This window comes from Amia ocellicauda, chromosome 12, assembly GCF_036373705.1.
Source record: "Amia ocellicauda isolate fAmiCal2 chromosome 12, fAmiCal2.hap1, whole genome shotgun sequence".
NCBI lineage: Eukaryota > Metazoa > Chordata > Actinopteri > Amiiformes > Amiidae > Amia > Amia ocellicauda.
Window position 1 is genome coordinate 28,455,395 of NC_089861.1, and position 17,022 is coordinate 28,472,416.

General features: G+C 46.5%; 1 protein-coding gene across 1 annotated transcript in view; it reads left to right on the forward strand.

Annotated features, from left to right (window-relative positions):
* The first annotated feature begins 2,387 nt into the window (after positions 1-2,387).
* dyrk1b (dual-specificity tyrosine-(Y)-phosphorylation regulated kinase 1B) overlaps positions 2,388-17,022 on the forward strand; it is a 56,844-nt gene continuing 42,209 nt past the window's right edge. The window contains exon 1 of the mRNA XM_066719195.1: positions 2,388-2,865. The gene's annotated coding sequence lies outside the window, so the exon portion shown is untranslated. The remainder of the gene's footprint in view (positions 2,866-17,022) is intronic.

Below are 17,022 nucleotides of genomic sequence, written 5' to 3' on the forward strand. Positions count from 1 at the left end.
CACTTTCCCAGTTTCTGCCGGTGAGCTTGTGGGTTTTGTCCATTCAGTAGTGTGTTTTTTCCATGGGGTTTAGTCACCAGCGAGGCTGCAGGTAGTTTGTGTTTTATCAGCCTGGACGACAAAAAAAGAAAAAAAGGGACCGCAGCAGATCGGCTGCATTCTAGTCCCCTCCACCCCACTTACTTGGGCTTAATTTAGAAGGCTTTGTTCCTGCCACTTTGTTTTAAAAGTGCATTGCAAATGCCAGTCTCCCACTCAAAGCACCTTTGGCAGTGAAGGTGTGAAGGTTTATCTGAGAACGGACTGTTCTCCATTGAATGCCTACTCTGGTCTCCTGTGCCACATATTGGGCAGCTTTCCTGGGGCTGGAGTGGAGAGCATTACATAGAACTGGAGTGGAAAATAATTCACATCGAAAATCACCTTGGAAGTCTGAACACAACTACCAGGGGGCCAACAACCACACATTCTTTACGCAAACCCAACCACTTATGATGGTCTAAATATGAAGCACTCTCACTTGAAGTAACCACTGTAAAAAAAAAAAAAAAGTTTTGAAAAGGGGGAAATATAATGGCAACAAAACACCAAGTTTAAAATGGAGCACACAGTCAGTTTATCAGTGAAGCAGGGGGTTTTGACACTGCTCATACAACTACGTTTTCAGCATGATTTTAGTACACCAGGATATGCAACAATAGCTTTGTGGGTGATGTAATGCAGAAAGGGTATAAAACCCATACTGCCCTAATCAACTCAACACTGCAGCTTCAGTTGAAAGGCCACTATGTTTACATCAGAACAGACTTACCAGGGTGGTTGAAAAAGTGGGCCAAATGAAGAGGGGAAACTCCACAACCAATTGCATCTGCTTTCAGTCCTGTCACAAAGTCCTAGGATTATTGGTTCCTTCTGTAGGCTTTGTCTTCTGCACATAGACCACAGTGGCTGCTAAGAAATGAGCTAACACAATAAATGGATAAATAAATGAAACACCCTCTGGGTGTGATTGATGTTGTGTTATAGAGTTCTGACCTAAATGGAATTCATGTTGAAAGTTTTCTAGCATTGTGTTGCTAATGGATACAGTGCATTTGTTTTTTCCCCTGGGATTTACAATAGAATAACTGCCATATGCAAAGCATATGGAGGAGTGCAATACAGGGTACTCTGGCTAGACTGCTTGAATACAACAAGGTACTTAATAGAAACATCTAATACAATAATGCATGTCTACATATGTGTACTTTAGTTATTGTGGTTTGCATTCGAAATATGGGACCAGGGAGAACGTATATGTTCGATGATTTCCTATTTATGATGAATACTATCCATTCAACCATTGCTCGTGTTAACTATGTTTAGTGGGAGAAGTTGCCGATTGCATGCATATGGAAACTGGTTTCGTATCTCCGGCTCCAGAAGTGAGCAATACGTGACGAGGCTGCTGGTGGCGAATGGACGGCCGGCTGAGCTGTAACTCGGCTTCATTACTTATTGAACAGCGCTGCACAGAAGAACAGCGGTCGTAGCTTTAACATCAGCATCACCCGACACACCGGCAGCTTCGCCTCAGTCTCTCGCATGATCACTGACACCAGTGCGGCGGAGCAAGACGGGGAGCCGGCGGACAGAGGTCCGTGCAGCAGCGGGACTGGCCTCCAACTTCACTGCGCCATTTTAGATGGTGAACGCGCTCTGCCGCTAACTGAAAACGGGGCCATTGGAGGAAACAGACACGGGGGGGAGCGGGGAAGCGTTCAAACATGTAAAGAGACACAACAGCCCGCCGGTAGCCAATCTGCCAGTGCGTACTGTAGTTGTAAACGGATCTGAATAGACGTGGGCTGTGCGTTGTGAATGTATTTGGCCGTGCCAGAGCGCAGATTATCTCCGCGGACGCCCGGCCGCAGCGCCGCCGCCATTTTGTGACGGTGAACGAGCAGGAAGGCTGCGACTGTCGCGCCGCGCGCCCCCGAGGCGGGAAATTCAAACCGCCGATCAATAGCGGCCGCCCTGCGGGTAATAAGCAGCGCCTCCCGGGCCCGAAACAGCAACACCGGCTTTCAACCGCTTTCAACTGTAATGAGCGATGTTCACAACGTCGGTAGGTCCCTCCTAACACAACCCATCGTTTTATAAGACAACTTTTAAAATGATAATATATATGCAATCCTCTCCGTACATATCCTAACGAATGCGGGGAACAAACAAATACCGTCAACCGGAGGCGTATATCTGAAAAAAACTGGAATATGTCAGCCCCTAGTTTTTAGGGAACTTATTTTTGTGCAGCGGCCGGTTTGTTTTGGCCGCCATTTTGTGGGGAGATCACTCCCGACTGCCGAGCGCAGCGGCGGGAGCGCGCCTCAGCCCGGGAGCGCGCCAGCCGGGCAGACCCTTTCCCAGCCTGGTGAACGAGCTTACCGGGAGGAGGGGGGGTCCCCACAGCGAGCGATAGCGGTGCGACAAACCCCCTTTTCTTAACCTCCCCCCCTTCTCCGACACCGATACCCCGACAGGAGATAAGAGGTTCCCGGGGAGGCAGAGCCAGACGAGCCTGAGAGGGGGAAAGTGCGCGGCGAGCGGCAGTGCACCTCCCCTCGCCCGCCCGATACCTGTGATGCGCCGGGTTGAGACACCGAGCCCAGCCTGAGCGTTGCGTCGCGTCGCGTCAGGGAGCTGCCGCCGGGAGAGGGTAGAGGAGGACCGGCTGCTCTTTGCTCGTACGTTTTCTGTTTAGGAGGATCTGCAGACCCGGCAAGGGGGGGAGTGTTGACCGGCGTCAGAACCCGCCCGGTGCTGGTGGCGAGGAGGGAATAATCATGGCTGCTCCGGGGCGCCCGAACCGAACCGCCGCCTGAGGTAAGCGATCCGGGGCTTATTATAATGCTGCTGCTTATTATTATGTCTGTGCATCCGGCTGCTGGCGGTCAGGCGTGCCGCCGGCCCCCGGTGCGCCCCTCGCCGGCACTGGGCAGCCCGAGACGCCGCTTGTTTCAATGGAGGGGCCGGGATTTGCAGGCCAAACGCGCGCTGGGGGTAGAGAGAGAGAGAGAGAGAGAGGGGAGAGATGAGGAGGAGGGGGTTAGTCGGCGCTGTCACTGGAGAGAAAAGCCGGCGCCGAGGTAGCTGCAAGCCGGCCTGTTTTAAGTGTACACCGCGGAGACGTGGATGATGAAGACGATCAGGCTGTTGTAGTGTGTTTCGCTGCGACGCATCAGTTGTGTCAAATATATATATATATAGTGCCTTTCCGCTCTGCTTGGGTGCATTGACAGGCTGGACGTGTGGTCTTCATTGAGGGCAGGATGGCATGCATCCGCTGCGATGGACTTGGTGATTTTAGTGGTTTATTAATATGTTTGCGGTGGTAACACTGGGCATAGTTTCAGTCAGTATGGAGTCAGCTAGCTGCCCCAGTAATCCGGGGTTTGTCGCTTCGGGGTTAGGACAGGGGGTGTCGTTTTTTTGTTTTGTTTTTTGCATTGGGTCATTTGTTGCAGGATTGTATTTAATTTTTTCCATGGTTGTTCTAACTGTCCCGACAGCAACTGCAACGTAAACTATTACCCCGGAATTAGGAAGCGGCTATCGCATTTTGAATGACTGGTAATTGCATTAAAAGCAATCCAGCCACGGAGAGCCTGCGTCCTGTTCTAATTCAGAACTGGGAGAAATGGACGTGTTGGGATCACGATTGTATATGACTAATAAGCGCCTAACATCCAAACCGCACTTATCTTCTCTTAATTTTAGGCGAAGGGTCTAAATCGTGCTTAGCGCTACTTCTTGCGAGCATGAGTGTCTGTGTCTTTAGCTACACCCCCTTGGAACAGCGTTATATTTGCGAGGACTTGTTTGATGGTGCTGAAATCCAAAAGCCGGTTCAAAATGGACACTTTTCTCTGTGTGTGTGTGTCTCTCATTCGCTCTGCGTTTTCACTTTCTGATTTTCAAACTTAATCGAAATGTGCTCATCATGCCGATGCACGTACTGTCAAATCTAAGCATACGTCTGTTGAGTTTCTTGTGGGAATTATTACCCAACTCACACGCCCTAAAAACAGAAGCCAGCATCAGTATAGTCTGTCCATTATAGTTTTGTTATATAGCGCACTTTTCACAGGGAGACGCATCTCAAAGCGCTTTCGCGAGTTAACGTACAGTCCCGAAGTTATGCAGAAAATAACAGGCTATAAAGTTTTTTTTTATTTTTTTATTCAATGACTAACATCTATCTATATTCATTTCTTAATTGCTATCTTATCCTTTTATGTCTAGCTATTCCCCTCATAATGCAACTGAAATGTATAAAGAGTTAGTCTGTAATGTGTGGGCACAGATGTTGACAAAGCATTGAATCTGTGCTTAGTGAAACTAGGGGTAGTTCAACTATTTTTTTTTCTTTTTCTTTTCATTCTTGTTTCTAACTGACTCAGCCATGAGAGATTTCTCTGGGTAACGGTTGCGGGCTGTCACAGGTTGCTCAATGCACAGAGTACTGTCATTGTGTGGGGCAAAAACAGTGACACTTCTCAGAGACTCCCAAGATATGTGCTTTTGGCAAAGATCGGTCTGTGTGCTTTCATAGCTGGCATCACTTCCGAGCAATCTGAAGGGAAGTTTTGTGAGGAGCGGGAAGGGGGGGAAGGAGGGGTTGGAGTTTAAGTATAGAAGTTGAGCTATACTTTCAGACGACACCCTTTATGGTAAAATTGTCTCGGACCCTATCTAACTCGGTGCATAATGACATTTCCCCCTCCAAGAAAAGTGACTGTTTCTCTGTGGACCCAGGCATCATGCTTTCATTACAGATTACTTGTGGACTATAAAACGAGTGCTAAAACCACCCGACCTCAGGTCTGTCTTGCAGCAGGTCAGACCTAACTTGCGATGAGGGGAGATGAGAATGCAGGGCTCTGATCATAAAGGCAATCGGTTGGCGTACACAGCAGCAGCAGGCTGTGTGAAAAAGCATCCTGAAGTTAACGCAGCCCTTTCCTGTAAGATTTCTGCACTCCAGCATTCTCAAGGTTATGAAACGTTCTCCTGCCGTTGAGTACTTCAGACACAGTCTAGTTTAAATTCTGTAGTGGCTTTCACAACATTATCATAATGATGATGATGATAATAAAAATGATTTATTGAGTCGACTGATTTTGTTGATCTTTTAAATGCTGTTCCGGAGATGCCACGCCCCCCTGTGCACTAACTCGCTCTCTTCACTGCCACACAAGCCTGTACTGCACACACACCTTGCAAATGACTACAGTATTATGCAATCTGCCCTTAGTCACCTCAAGATGACCATTGCTACTGCCTGTTGGTTTCAGAGTACATCGCCTATTGTGAGCTCCTTTCACCGTGCCAACCTCTGCCTCGGTCGCACCCTACCCAGGTTATGACCGAAACAGTGCCTTGTGCATCACTCTGCCTGGGTCAGTGCTGCTTCCTGAGCTGGATGGCTTTTGACCCAGGTTGACCCACTTTCTAACCGTATACGTGCCTTCACATAAAATCATAACCCTGGTTGCTAAAAAGTGGGTCATAATCTGGAAGGGAGCTCTAATCAGTGGTGGTTGAGGCCTACAGTGATCGAACATCCCAGAAGAACAGGAAAATGGGCAGCTTTGTATGTGTGTGACTGATCACAACACCAGTCACAAAATGGAGCAGACCCAATCCACACATCAGCGTGCATTTAGGGGGTTGGTGCTCATTAATATAAGTATTAGATTAGGACCAAGCCACTTACTGGAAGTGACTTACTGGAAGTGGCTACCTGGTTCTCAGACTAGGAAAAGAGTGATTGCGCTGATAAGGAACCAGCCCCCCACCCCCCTGCTGCACCCTCCCTCTTCCTGTAGGTCCATGGCAGCTGTGTCTTAATCTGCTTGCTGTCTGTCAACACTGATTGACTTAATGAATCTATTTAATTTTGTCAAGCTTCCTGTCTTTCCCATAATCATGTGTTGAGCAGAAGCGTTTCCAGAAATTGACTGTGCTTGAGTGATTCCTCAAGTGTTTATTATTAATAATATAAATATGTAGATATAGTATTTATTTTAATCCCAGAAATAAAATCTATTTGGTAACTTCATTCCTGACATTCACCTAGATTTCACTGTTAATCTATTCCCTCATTGCTCTCACACTTTCTTCTGGCGCACATCCTTTTGTGCGATTTCTCACTTTGAGGTTTCCCATTTTGCTAATAAGCTGATAAGTGCATGCACATCACTTTGTGGCAGAGATATTGGGACGTGCATTAGGCAGGAACTGTGGGACATAGTTTTAGGTGACCCAATGCTATAAGGCCCACACTTGCTCTGCTGCAAAAAGCACTAGAGTTTCTCCTGTCAGCAGGTTGGATTTTGATTGGCTACCACATGCCAGAAAATGGCAAAGACTTCTCTATAGATCCAATCAAAGCCAACACCTTAAAGTCTCTGTTTTGGTATTCACAGAAGCTGGGTAGTGAAGTAGTAAAAATAATGATACAGTAGAAGAGATGGACCTCCTGGGTTGTCCTGTTGGGGGAAAGTTCATGGAGCCTTTCTCATCTAGCCGCTTCAGTGTGTGTGCGACGCTAAAATGCCTCCCCGTGCATTTCCTCCTACTTGGATCTGAGATTTATTTACATGTGTTCCTGGTCTGCCTTTTGACTCGCAGTGTCTGTTAATCATCCTAAGCATACAGAAATAGAAATGAAGTTCAAACTGATGACACCATACAAAACACAAATGCCTCTTTCCGACTTGTCTGTAAGGGTTATACACACAAGCAGGCCACACGCTGTTGTTGTGCCTAGCGGATTCCCTGCAGGTTTCAAGCAGGAGGGGAAGCATATTAGCGCTGCACACACTCTGAAGCTGCTAGCTGAGATGGGTACCATGGAATTTCCCAGTATTTCTTCTCTCCCTTGTGTTTAAAATAAAATAAATGAAAAGAAACACAGGTGTGTACATGTGGCTCTGGTGCCTCACACTGCTGTATCCTGTAGAAATTGCATGTTGTATTTCACTTTGTATTGTACTCCCGAGTTGTTGTTGTCAGTCTCTACCCTCATGGCTCCGTTTTAAGCTGACTCAGTTGGTTATTAGTCCACCTGGTGAACTGATACACATTCCTCACTGTATATGAAGAAGACATTATTTGGCAGAGTGTCACGGCAATCGGGTCTGAGTATATTAAAGATGTAAGTGACTGTGAAAGGGGCAAAATATGACAATTGCAATGGGGTTCGATTCCTGGCCTTGGGGGTCTGCCTGTGGCTGCATGGGCTTTCTCTGGGTGCTCTGCTTTTCTCCCACATTTTGTGTGTGTGTGTTGCCCTGCCTTGCCCTGTGCCTGCTGGGCTGAGCTCGGCTAGCTGTGAACCTGGACTGGATGTAGTGGCTGTTTTTAAATGGGTGAATGGATTTGCGGGGAGCAGGACATCAGGGGTGTTGTGCTGTCTCTGGTGTCTCTCGCTCTGTAGTGGTGACTTACTTTCTGCCTGGTGGTCTGTGTTTATGTGATTATTACTATGCCTCTCATCTGAAGAATAGAAAACTTAATGGAAAGGTGGTTAAGTAGGTTAAGTCTAGTTAAGTGCTGCACAGGCTTCAGTGTCCATTGCTCCCTTAATGGATTTTAGTAGTGCTGCATTAAATATGGTATTCCTGTGTTTGGAGGGGGTTCACTGGAGAAAAATTTTCACTTGAGGTGATTGACACTTCCAGTTCCACAGTGATACTTCCGTCTGTCTAAAAGCCAGTCGTGCACTCTCTCTCTGTCCCTCTTTCACTCTCTCTCTGTCCCCCTGTCAAGACTGGAGCCTGAACCAGGGAACCAAAACTTTCAGTGTGCAAAGTTCCCAGAGAAAATGCAGTGATCTCATTGGTCACTTTCATGCTCCCTTCGCACCTCTGTTAGCGCAGTAAGACCAGAGTCCAGCCTCTTGATTGATGCCCTTGTCCCTGTGTGTCTTGTCCATTGAGGGGAAACAACTAAATTGGGTCAGGAATAGGGAGCTGAGGCACGTGATGCACCGATTCATTCATAGATATGACATAACTGATGCAATTAATTCCTTGATACTCCTATGGGGTATTGTTTTGTGTCTCTCAAGGTCAGAGACTATAATTGGTCGATCTCCCCAAAAAATGAGCCACTAACCAACAGAATGGTTGCCCTCTAGACCTAGGGATGTATGATTTGATCAGTTAGGATGGGTGTGCAACAAACAAACTAATAATAATTCATAATACAGTAAGATTGGTCTACTTTATTTTTTCAGACGAAGGAGGTGGCAGTTGAGTTTTTCCTTCACTCAGGGCTAGGTAGAAATGGATAAACTTATGCGTTTGTATACATGGATGGCATAGTTTTGTCTCTTTCCTGGTTTCCAGTGTCTGTGTACAAGCCAGGACATTCAGTCTGTCCAAGCTGATGGCACAGCCCTGTGTCCACCCTCTAGCCCAGTGCCGGGTTCTGCTCCACACATGAAAATGTATTGGTTGACACTAGAGGAGTTGTTCACGGGAGCATGTGGATTTTCTCTTGGAGCCCCATGGCGCCAGCGGTTCTCATGCACTTGTGTGGGGAGTCCTGTCACTGTGGAAAGCTGAGGCTAAACGCAGGCAAAACCATTGATTTACTTATTGATTTCACTGACGGCATGAGTATGTCACATAGGATGTCTGGAACTGCAAAATGCATAAGACTTGATTGTTGTTGTTAGTGTTATTCTTATTTAGGAAGTTTGATGCTGGTTATTTTCACAGTTCAGATCCCGGATAAGCAGAGGTGCTACAGTGTTGTATTCCATAGGAGGGAAATGCTGATGAGGCAGTGTCTCATTTGCATCATGCGAGATATAGACCCCCCCAACCCCAAAAACACTTCCTGGATTCTCACTTGGCTTTGGATTACTGCGCTTATTGCGCTTTTATTTATCTATTTAATTGCAGGCACTGAATTGAACTGCTAATGGGCGGGTGCCACTCTACCACCCCCCTCAAGATTTTTTTTTTTTTCAGTCCGTTTTTTCAGAGGATGAGGTGGAGAAGCCACATTTCACATGGCAACTGTTTCTAGTCTTCAGTTGGTTTTGTGTAACATATAGGCCTACCCCCCCCAGCCTCCTTAAATTGCATCTGCTCCAATTACACCGAGACCCTCCTCTCCGCCTTCATTTGTATTCACAGAGACAGTGGTTTAACTCTTGCAGGTCCGCTGTTAGCCATTGTGACACTGTGAATGAGAAACGCATTCTACCTCAGTTATTTCCGAGCCGTGCAAGTCAGGCTTGGATAAAGGCGTGAGCTATATAATCTAATGAACCAGGCAGGAAATGTGACTTATAGATGTAGACCACCACCCCCCCAGTAGAACATCAAAGATTGGATTGATTGCCAGGTCTACGGTGTACAGGCAGTACACTTGTGATGTCACGAGATATGAGGTGGCCGAACACCACCAAAGTCGAGCTGATTTAAAGACTGAGGGCAAGGCCCCATGGCTCCCAGTGGCTGGGCGGCTGCGCTGTCTGAAGCCATTCTCGCTGTGTAGTGTGCCTTGTGTAGAGAACAGTTTCTGAATGTGCGCTCTTTGCTTTTTTTGTGCATCTCATTTCGGTTGACCTGCCTTTACAGCTGCACTTCAACACCACTGAGCCGCGTGCATAATGACACCTTCCAAAAAGCAAATGGAACTGTGCTGCCCTGTACATCCCCACGATCAACACGAACCGACATAATTTCCTTCAGGAAAGCGCAGCCTTGCTGTAATGCTTTCACACAAGACGGGGAGCCCCTGCAGTAAAATCAGCTGTAAATGTTGGGCCTTTCATGCCTTTCATTTCAGACAGGCAGAGTTTTATTTCTACCTCATTTGGATGCTTTTTTAGGGCTTCCCATGCTCATTCAAGCTATGGAATGAAGCAGGCCCATATCTCGGATACGGTTTCTCTTCCATGAGGTTTAAAACTTTGTTACATCCAAGTCTGGTTAAAAGCCTTTAGAGACTCCAGTCGAGGGACTTGGCTTAAAGCTTAACAGATAGGGTGAGTGGCATGCAGTGCATTCTATGCCTGGCATTGGAGTGTACCTTCAGCTCAAACACAACGCCTCCCCACCACTGTGTAGTGTGATTGTGCTGTACTGTACTTTGGGCCCATGAGATATTCAATACACAGTACAGGCCAGTCACCACCAAACAACTCTCTGTTGAGATGTACACTAATTGGGCATCTACTTAAATATAACTTCTGAGCCTATTGTCCAATTGAACATGTGGAGATGGAGTCCATGTTATCTGTTTTTGCTTTGCAAGTGCAGATTTCTGACATTCTGATAGTTCAGGAGTGAATCAAGACCCTCAAGTCTCAATTAACAGCAGAGTGCAAACTAAACAGCCCTCAGGAAGGGTAATACAGTAGATTTCATGGGGGGGATGGGGGGTGGGGCTTGTACTGGTTGCACAGTGAAAGTGTGAGATCAGAACTGGCCTATCCCCTCCACTGTAGTTATTTCTCAACTCTCTTCTCACTGTGCAGTCCTGTGTTTCTAAGGTTACACTGACCTCTGTACAGACTGCCCCCCCACTCATTGAATTTCTTCTTTTAGACTGCAAGCAAAACCTGCCAGTTGCCTGTGCTGCTGCTGCTGCTGCTGCTGCTGCTGCTGCTGTTGCTGTTGTGGGTCCTCATTTTTTAATTTATCTTTTGGTGCTGTTTTGCTGTTGTAGAGAGCAGCTCATAAATTCCTAATGAGCATCACAAGCTGTAGAGCGGCACGCTACTTCGATGAAGCATTCCCCTCTGCCTCCTGACAGAGTATCCGTGGCTATTGAACACCCCTCTCAGTAAAGGCGGGGCCTCCTGCTATGTGGGTGTTTTCTTCAGAGGAGCTGCCAATGCTCATTATTACCCTGGCGCGGGTTCTGTGTGGCTCGCTGTCCTCCGTGCTGCTTACCTTACCTGTGGCAACTATGGGAGAAGGCTGGTTATGAATGTGACTTCTCCACAGCTGAATTTGGGAAGCAATTTAGTGTGACAAATTTGTTTGCGACACTGATTCCTCCTTACGTCTGTTTCTCTAACACCTGTAGTCTTGCAGGATAACCGCACAAGAGGTTTACTCAGTCTCCACATCATTTCACAGACCAAAAGTTGTATCGGACATGTACTTGGACTACTAGGAATCAAGTAATGATGTGTGTGGATTGTTTTCATTTGGAGTAACTGAAACATGAAAAGAAAAACACCCTCTACCTATCAAACATGGCAGCCCTGACCTTGACTCTTATGCAGGTTTTTAAAAGCACAGTTCCTGTTAGATTATCATTATTGTTTTGTATTTTGGCCTTGTATAGTAATACCCTGTCTTTAGGTTAGCGTGTGTGTGTGCCACTCAGCATAGGAGTGTGTGCGCTTTCCGGTACTCTTGACTTTCTGTATTGGTTAAACTGTGCCACTCAGAGGGAGAGGATTGGTCTGACTGTGTTAATGTGTGAGTGACCGTCTAAGTGCAGGAGACAGTGTGTGAGAATCGCTGCTCACACTCACACTGGCACACTCTCTCTTGCGAACTCTGCCGTGTACAAGTTGGGAAGTGGGTCTGCGTGAGAGAGACGGAGCAGAACAGAAGAGCAGTGCCTAATATTCTGCTGTATTCGGATGGAGAGGAAATGAGGGAGCGTGCTTCGCAACAGGCCGAGCTTTGTGTGCTCAGCCCGGTCTGATTGTAGCAAGCTGAGCGGGCAGTACCCAGCTCTGTCATTCCCTTGGCTGGGCTTTGTGTGCATGACCGCCAACCATGGGCAGCCTTGCATTATTGCCGTGTGTTTACATTGAACTGTGTGCTGCGTGTGAAAAATATAATTTTTCTATGTTTGTTTCTGCAAATTATATGTACATATAGTTAAGGCACTATGTCTGTCTGTCTGTCTGTGATTGTGTGTGTGTGTGTGTATAGAGGCCTGCGAATCAGAGTGGTTGCTCTCCTTGGTGCTGCTTTCCCCTTAGCTCACACTTGATACAGCACCACCTGCTGACCTGCATGACAACACAGCACAGATAGAGAGAGACATGTTGGTTAAGGTGCAAGGAAGTCAAAAGGGATTGTTACTCCACACAGCAGTTCTGTCCGGACAGACTGTAACAAACTCCAGAGAAGATCGTGATTTAGCCAGGGAATCTGCTCAACACACATAGAGAGGTGATCCAGACCAGTAGACACTCTGCAGCCTTAATGCACTGATCGCAATCACAGTAGAAGCTTGGTTATAAGTGCGAGAAACCAAACCAAACATTGCCACCATAAAGAACACGCACACAAATCTAGGAAGGAAATTCCTGTGAACTTTGACCTCTGCCCCTGGGAGTGTCATGCAGACTGGAGTCGCTCTGTGTCGACTAGGCCTGCTTGGGACTTGGATGCGCCAAATGTATCTTACTGGCAGGCTTTCATGCTTTAGTTTGTCAATTTCACTCTGTCGGTTTTTATTGGGTATAGGACCTTCACAGCAGGTTGTCATAGAGCACTTTCACAGACTGAAGACACGAGCACAGCTACCACACAGTCACATGACCTGTTTATATATCCATATGTATCCATCTCACTATCCAGCCTCAGTGTAATATTGTTATATTATTGTAATATTATATCAGATGTACCGACTTAGGGGGCTAACTACAGCAATTTATATATTTTTTGCAGGTTTTGGTGACTTTAACCTCCTTAACACATAACTGTGCTAAGTTTGATGATAAAACTAAAGTTATATATATATATATATATATATATATATATATATATATATATATATTATTTGTAATTCATCAAATAGTGACATTTTTGATAGGGGTAAGAACTTTTGCCAGGCACTGTGGATGGATAGAGAGATTAGATGCCCATGTGCTCAAGGTGCCCAGTAGCTTGTGATTTAGAGAGCCCTGTAAAGACTGTCCAGGAAGAGGGTGAGCTCCCCCAAACTCTGAGGGTTAGCGTGTGTGAGGAAATGACAGCATTGATGACCTGGCACAGGGAAACCCCGGTCCCGGCCTGGTCCTGGTCTTGGAGGTTCACTCTTTTTTTGCTTTTCCACCTCGAGCTCTGTCCTGTCTAGTTCAACTCAAAACTGTTATAGTAGAACCAATAAAACTTTCTCTCCCGTCCCTCATACAGCTACACCCAGGTCACTTTTCCCTAAGATTTCTGAACTAGTTATTTCACGGGGGTGGTGTGTGTGTGGTTTCACAGGGGTTTCCTGTGCTTCCAGCACGCCTTCACTGTGCTGGCCTGCACTCCCCCATGACTCAGAGGTAGTCTACCCTGACAGCTGTGGCGTAGGTGTGTTTACTGTGGTAAGAGTGTGGGGTATTCATAGCTGTGTGTAGTAAAGCACAGTGAAGGCTTGCTGGAACCTTCGTCTAGGCTGGGCAACCCCTTGGCTCAGCTGCTTCACTTCCGGGTGTTTTGCGGTGAAATGATTTGCAGTAGGTTTGCCTGGATAGCTGCACTTCTGTTTTTCATATGTACAGTCTGATCTATATTCAGTCTTGAATGTGCTCAGATTTAATGCCCCCCACTTGGGATCTCGGTCCTTGTCTTTGTGTTGAGTGTGTAGTCGTCTGTATATGACTGAAAAAATAATAATTGGTGTGTATGATTTACACCTGGCTGCAGTAATTAAAACATTATTGGTGACTGAACCTTTTAGATATAACTCAGATGCATCTTCTTGAACTGTTGAACATGCTGCACACCAGTGGTGATCATAGCCAGTACTGTAGCGCACCACAAGATGTATCGCTAGTTTTGAGCAACCTTCAGTTCTCTGTATGTGAACAGGAGCCCAGCCTGAAATTGCTTTGCGTTTTATGACCATAGACCCAGCTGGAAATGCAAGCGAAATCCACCCAGGGCAAGGCTTGTCATGAATCGGACACTAAAAATTACATCAGTTGAAACGTGTTTTAAATAAATATTTGCAAACTATGGATTTGGGCAATGGTTGCTGGTCGTTCTTTTGCTTCCAATGGATTCATTGTTGTCGGGTAAGTGAGAGCTTGCGTCCTGGGAGTCACATCTGTGAAAACAAACACACCCAAATTATCAAAATGCTGTCTGTAGTCCACATTGTAGTAGACCATTCCCATCCCACCCCACCCCCAATCGGGCAAAATACATTTAAAACTGTAGGATAAACTGTGGAAGTCATGTTGTGACGACGGGCACCCGTACCGTACTCACACACGATCCATATGGATCTGTGCTGTTCTTCGTTACGTCTCAGACTTGCTCCACAATCGTGGCTGCTGTAATCGTGCAGCACTACCGTCAGGGATAGGAGGGCCTACCAAGGGGCTGCAGCGGTCCCACCCCCCTACTTCACTGGGTGTCCAGGACTGTGTGACTGTCGGTGACTGAGTGTGAGAGAGGAGGAGTGAAAGTGTGTGTGTAAAAGTCAGTGTGTCAGTGTGAGAGTCAGAGTGAATGTGAGAGAGGGAGTGTGTGTGTGTGTTGCTACTGTAGAGTGTCGCTATGTGCTGCCCAGCCTCTTCCCCTAGCGCTGACCCACTTTCCACTCCTGCAAGAAGACAGTGACCCACTCCTGTCATCTGACACAGACCACTGCCCGGGCACCACACACTCTTAGTCTAATAATATTCAGCACTTGGAAAATATGTAAATCTGCTGCAGTGGTTTGGGAAGTAAATCTCTTTGCTGATGACTGTTGGTTAAATGTATTATACCTTATTCTAAAGAGGGGGGCTTTTCTGAAGGGATCTGGCTGAATGATTGACAACAACACTTAGCACTTAACATAGAATTCCTTATAATTAATTTCTATGGGGTTTAAGCCCCCCAGTCCTGTGACCACATCCCCTGTCTGCAGGCTGTGGATGTGGCCTGTTGTTTTGGGAACCAGGCAAGGCGGAGCCTAATGGCTATTGTCAAAGGTGTGCTCGGAGTGGTCAATCAGCAGTGAAGAGACTGACAGTAAAGCAAAGGTAAAGGTAATGCAAAAATTAAGATCAGAATGGCCACATTTAAACTGAAGCTTAAGAAACTGCTTCGTAGCCTGACTGAAATGGTATGATTTTAAACTGGAGAGAGCGGCAATGGTCAATATTTTTTTTGGCTTGTTCTCCTTTTTGGCCATTATGCCACACTAAAGAGGAACAGTTGTGATTAAACATTAGTTCCATATAACCTCAGTCTGATCGCTCTGTTGACCTGACAGAACACACTGCCTGTATGATGGAGAGGAGAGCAACGCAGCCGGTGGAGGGAGTGCAGTAATTTTGGGACTTCCATGTTAGTGCAGTCACTTTTTCCAGCTACGCAGAAGCATCTGTTAGGATCCTCCTGAAACAAATGACTGTTCATAAACTAAATTTCTCATACTCTGCTGTTTTTAAATTTTAAATTTTAAATGTGCATCATGAGTTCTGCGGGAACCGAGTTCTAGGATCTGAGAGGGGTTGTTCATGCACCTCCAGAAAACTGCTTGGCTGAAACACCATTGTGTTCTTGGGCTGTACACCAGAGCAGACCGAAGGGGTCCCGAGTTAGGAGAGTGGAAGAGAAGTGACTCACACGTGCAGGCACGCTGGGCAAACGCAAACACATACACACACATGCACGCAGGAACTCAAAGGCTCACATTCACGCAGACATACGCAGGTGCATGCACACATGCAGGCACACACACACACACTCGCTCGCATGCACGCAGCACACACACTGGCACACACACAGGCCTTTGCCAGCGTTAAACTGGCACAGGGAGAATTAAGTAGCCAGCCTTCCGGAGATTATGTCAGGCTTACAGGTGATTAATCGCACAGTATGCGCAGTACGGGATGAATAGGAGCTCGAATGTGAGGCCTGGCTGTTTGGGAAGTGACGAGGCTTCCCCTCCTTTCCATTCCCTTTATGTATTTTATTCTTGCTCCTGTAATGAAGATGTTCCTAGTCCCTTAGGACAGGGGGCAGGCGCTCTGCCTTAAAGGGAAAGTAGGCAAATTAGCAGAGGTTTAGCTGAGCGCCTATGTGTGTGGAGACCGCGTCCGTTTCAGTGCACTGGTTTTGCCCCGTGTGGATCTTAATGATCCGGAGATCCTCAGTCACGGACGAAACTCAGGACCAGGCTTCTGTAAATGCAATCTGTTCCATGCCCCCGCCACTTGCTGTGTAAAGCCCATGCTTCCCGTTTCCTCTCCTTCTCTCCTGCTTGTACCTCCCCAACTCCGGGTCCGGTTTCCTTGTTGATCCAGTCTAGTGGTCAGGTTCCTCTCCGTATCCCTCAAGCAAATTAACTGCTCACCCCAGTCCGTGATAGAAGGGAGATTGGGTTGCTCTGTGTGATATGCTATTCAACCTCAGGGTCCTGTTTGACCCCTGTTGTGAGAGATCCCCAATAGCTCTGGAAGCTCTTTAAAAGGGAGCCATTCCCATTATAACATGCGCAGTGCAAGACTATATCGTTATTGGACTGTAGGGATGGTGTTTTCTGGGAAGGGTATAGAATGAGACAGACGGCGATGATTGACACTGAAAAAAGAACGGCTGCAGACGTTTGCATTTATTGATCAGCATGGAGCAGGTGTAAGCAAATGAGGGACTTGAGGGCTAGTTTTACATATTTAAGATTTTTTAATCTTTATTCTGTTTTTCTTATTACTGATTTACTATTTGATTTTCACTTTCTGGATTGTTTGGTCTCTTTCATTTTCATTCTTCCAATGTTTTGAGGACTTTTTTCTTTCATTCTTTTCCTTTATTTCTGTTTTCTCAACTTCTTTTCTCTCTTGCTGTCCCCTGCCCCCCCTTCGTGCACTTGCTGCATGTGTGTATGTGTGTTAGCGTATGTATCCCTTGACATTGATTTTTATCCTGGTTTGCAAAGGCTTTCTTGCTTCTCTCTTTCCCTCTCCCTCCCTCTCTCTCCATCACAGTCATGCATGCATGCATGTATGAGTGAGTGTGGGTGTGAGTGAGAGTGTGTTTCAGTGTGTGCCTTACA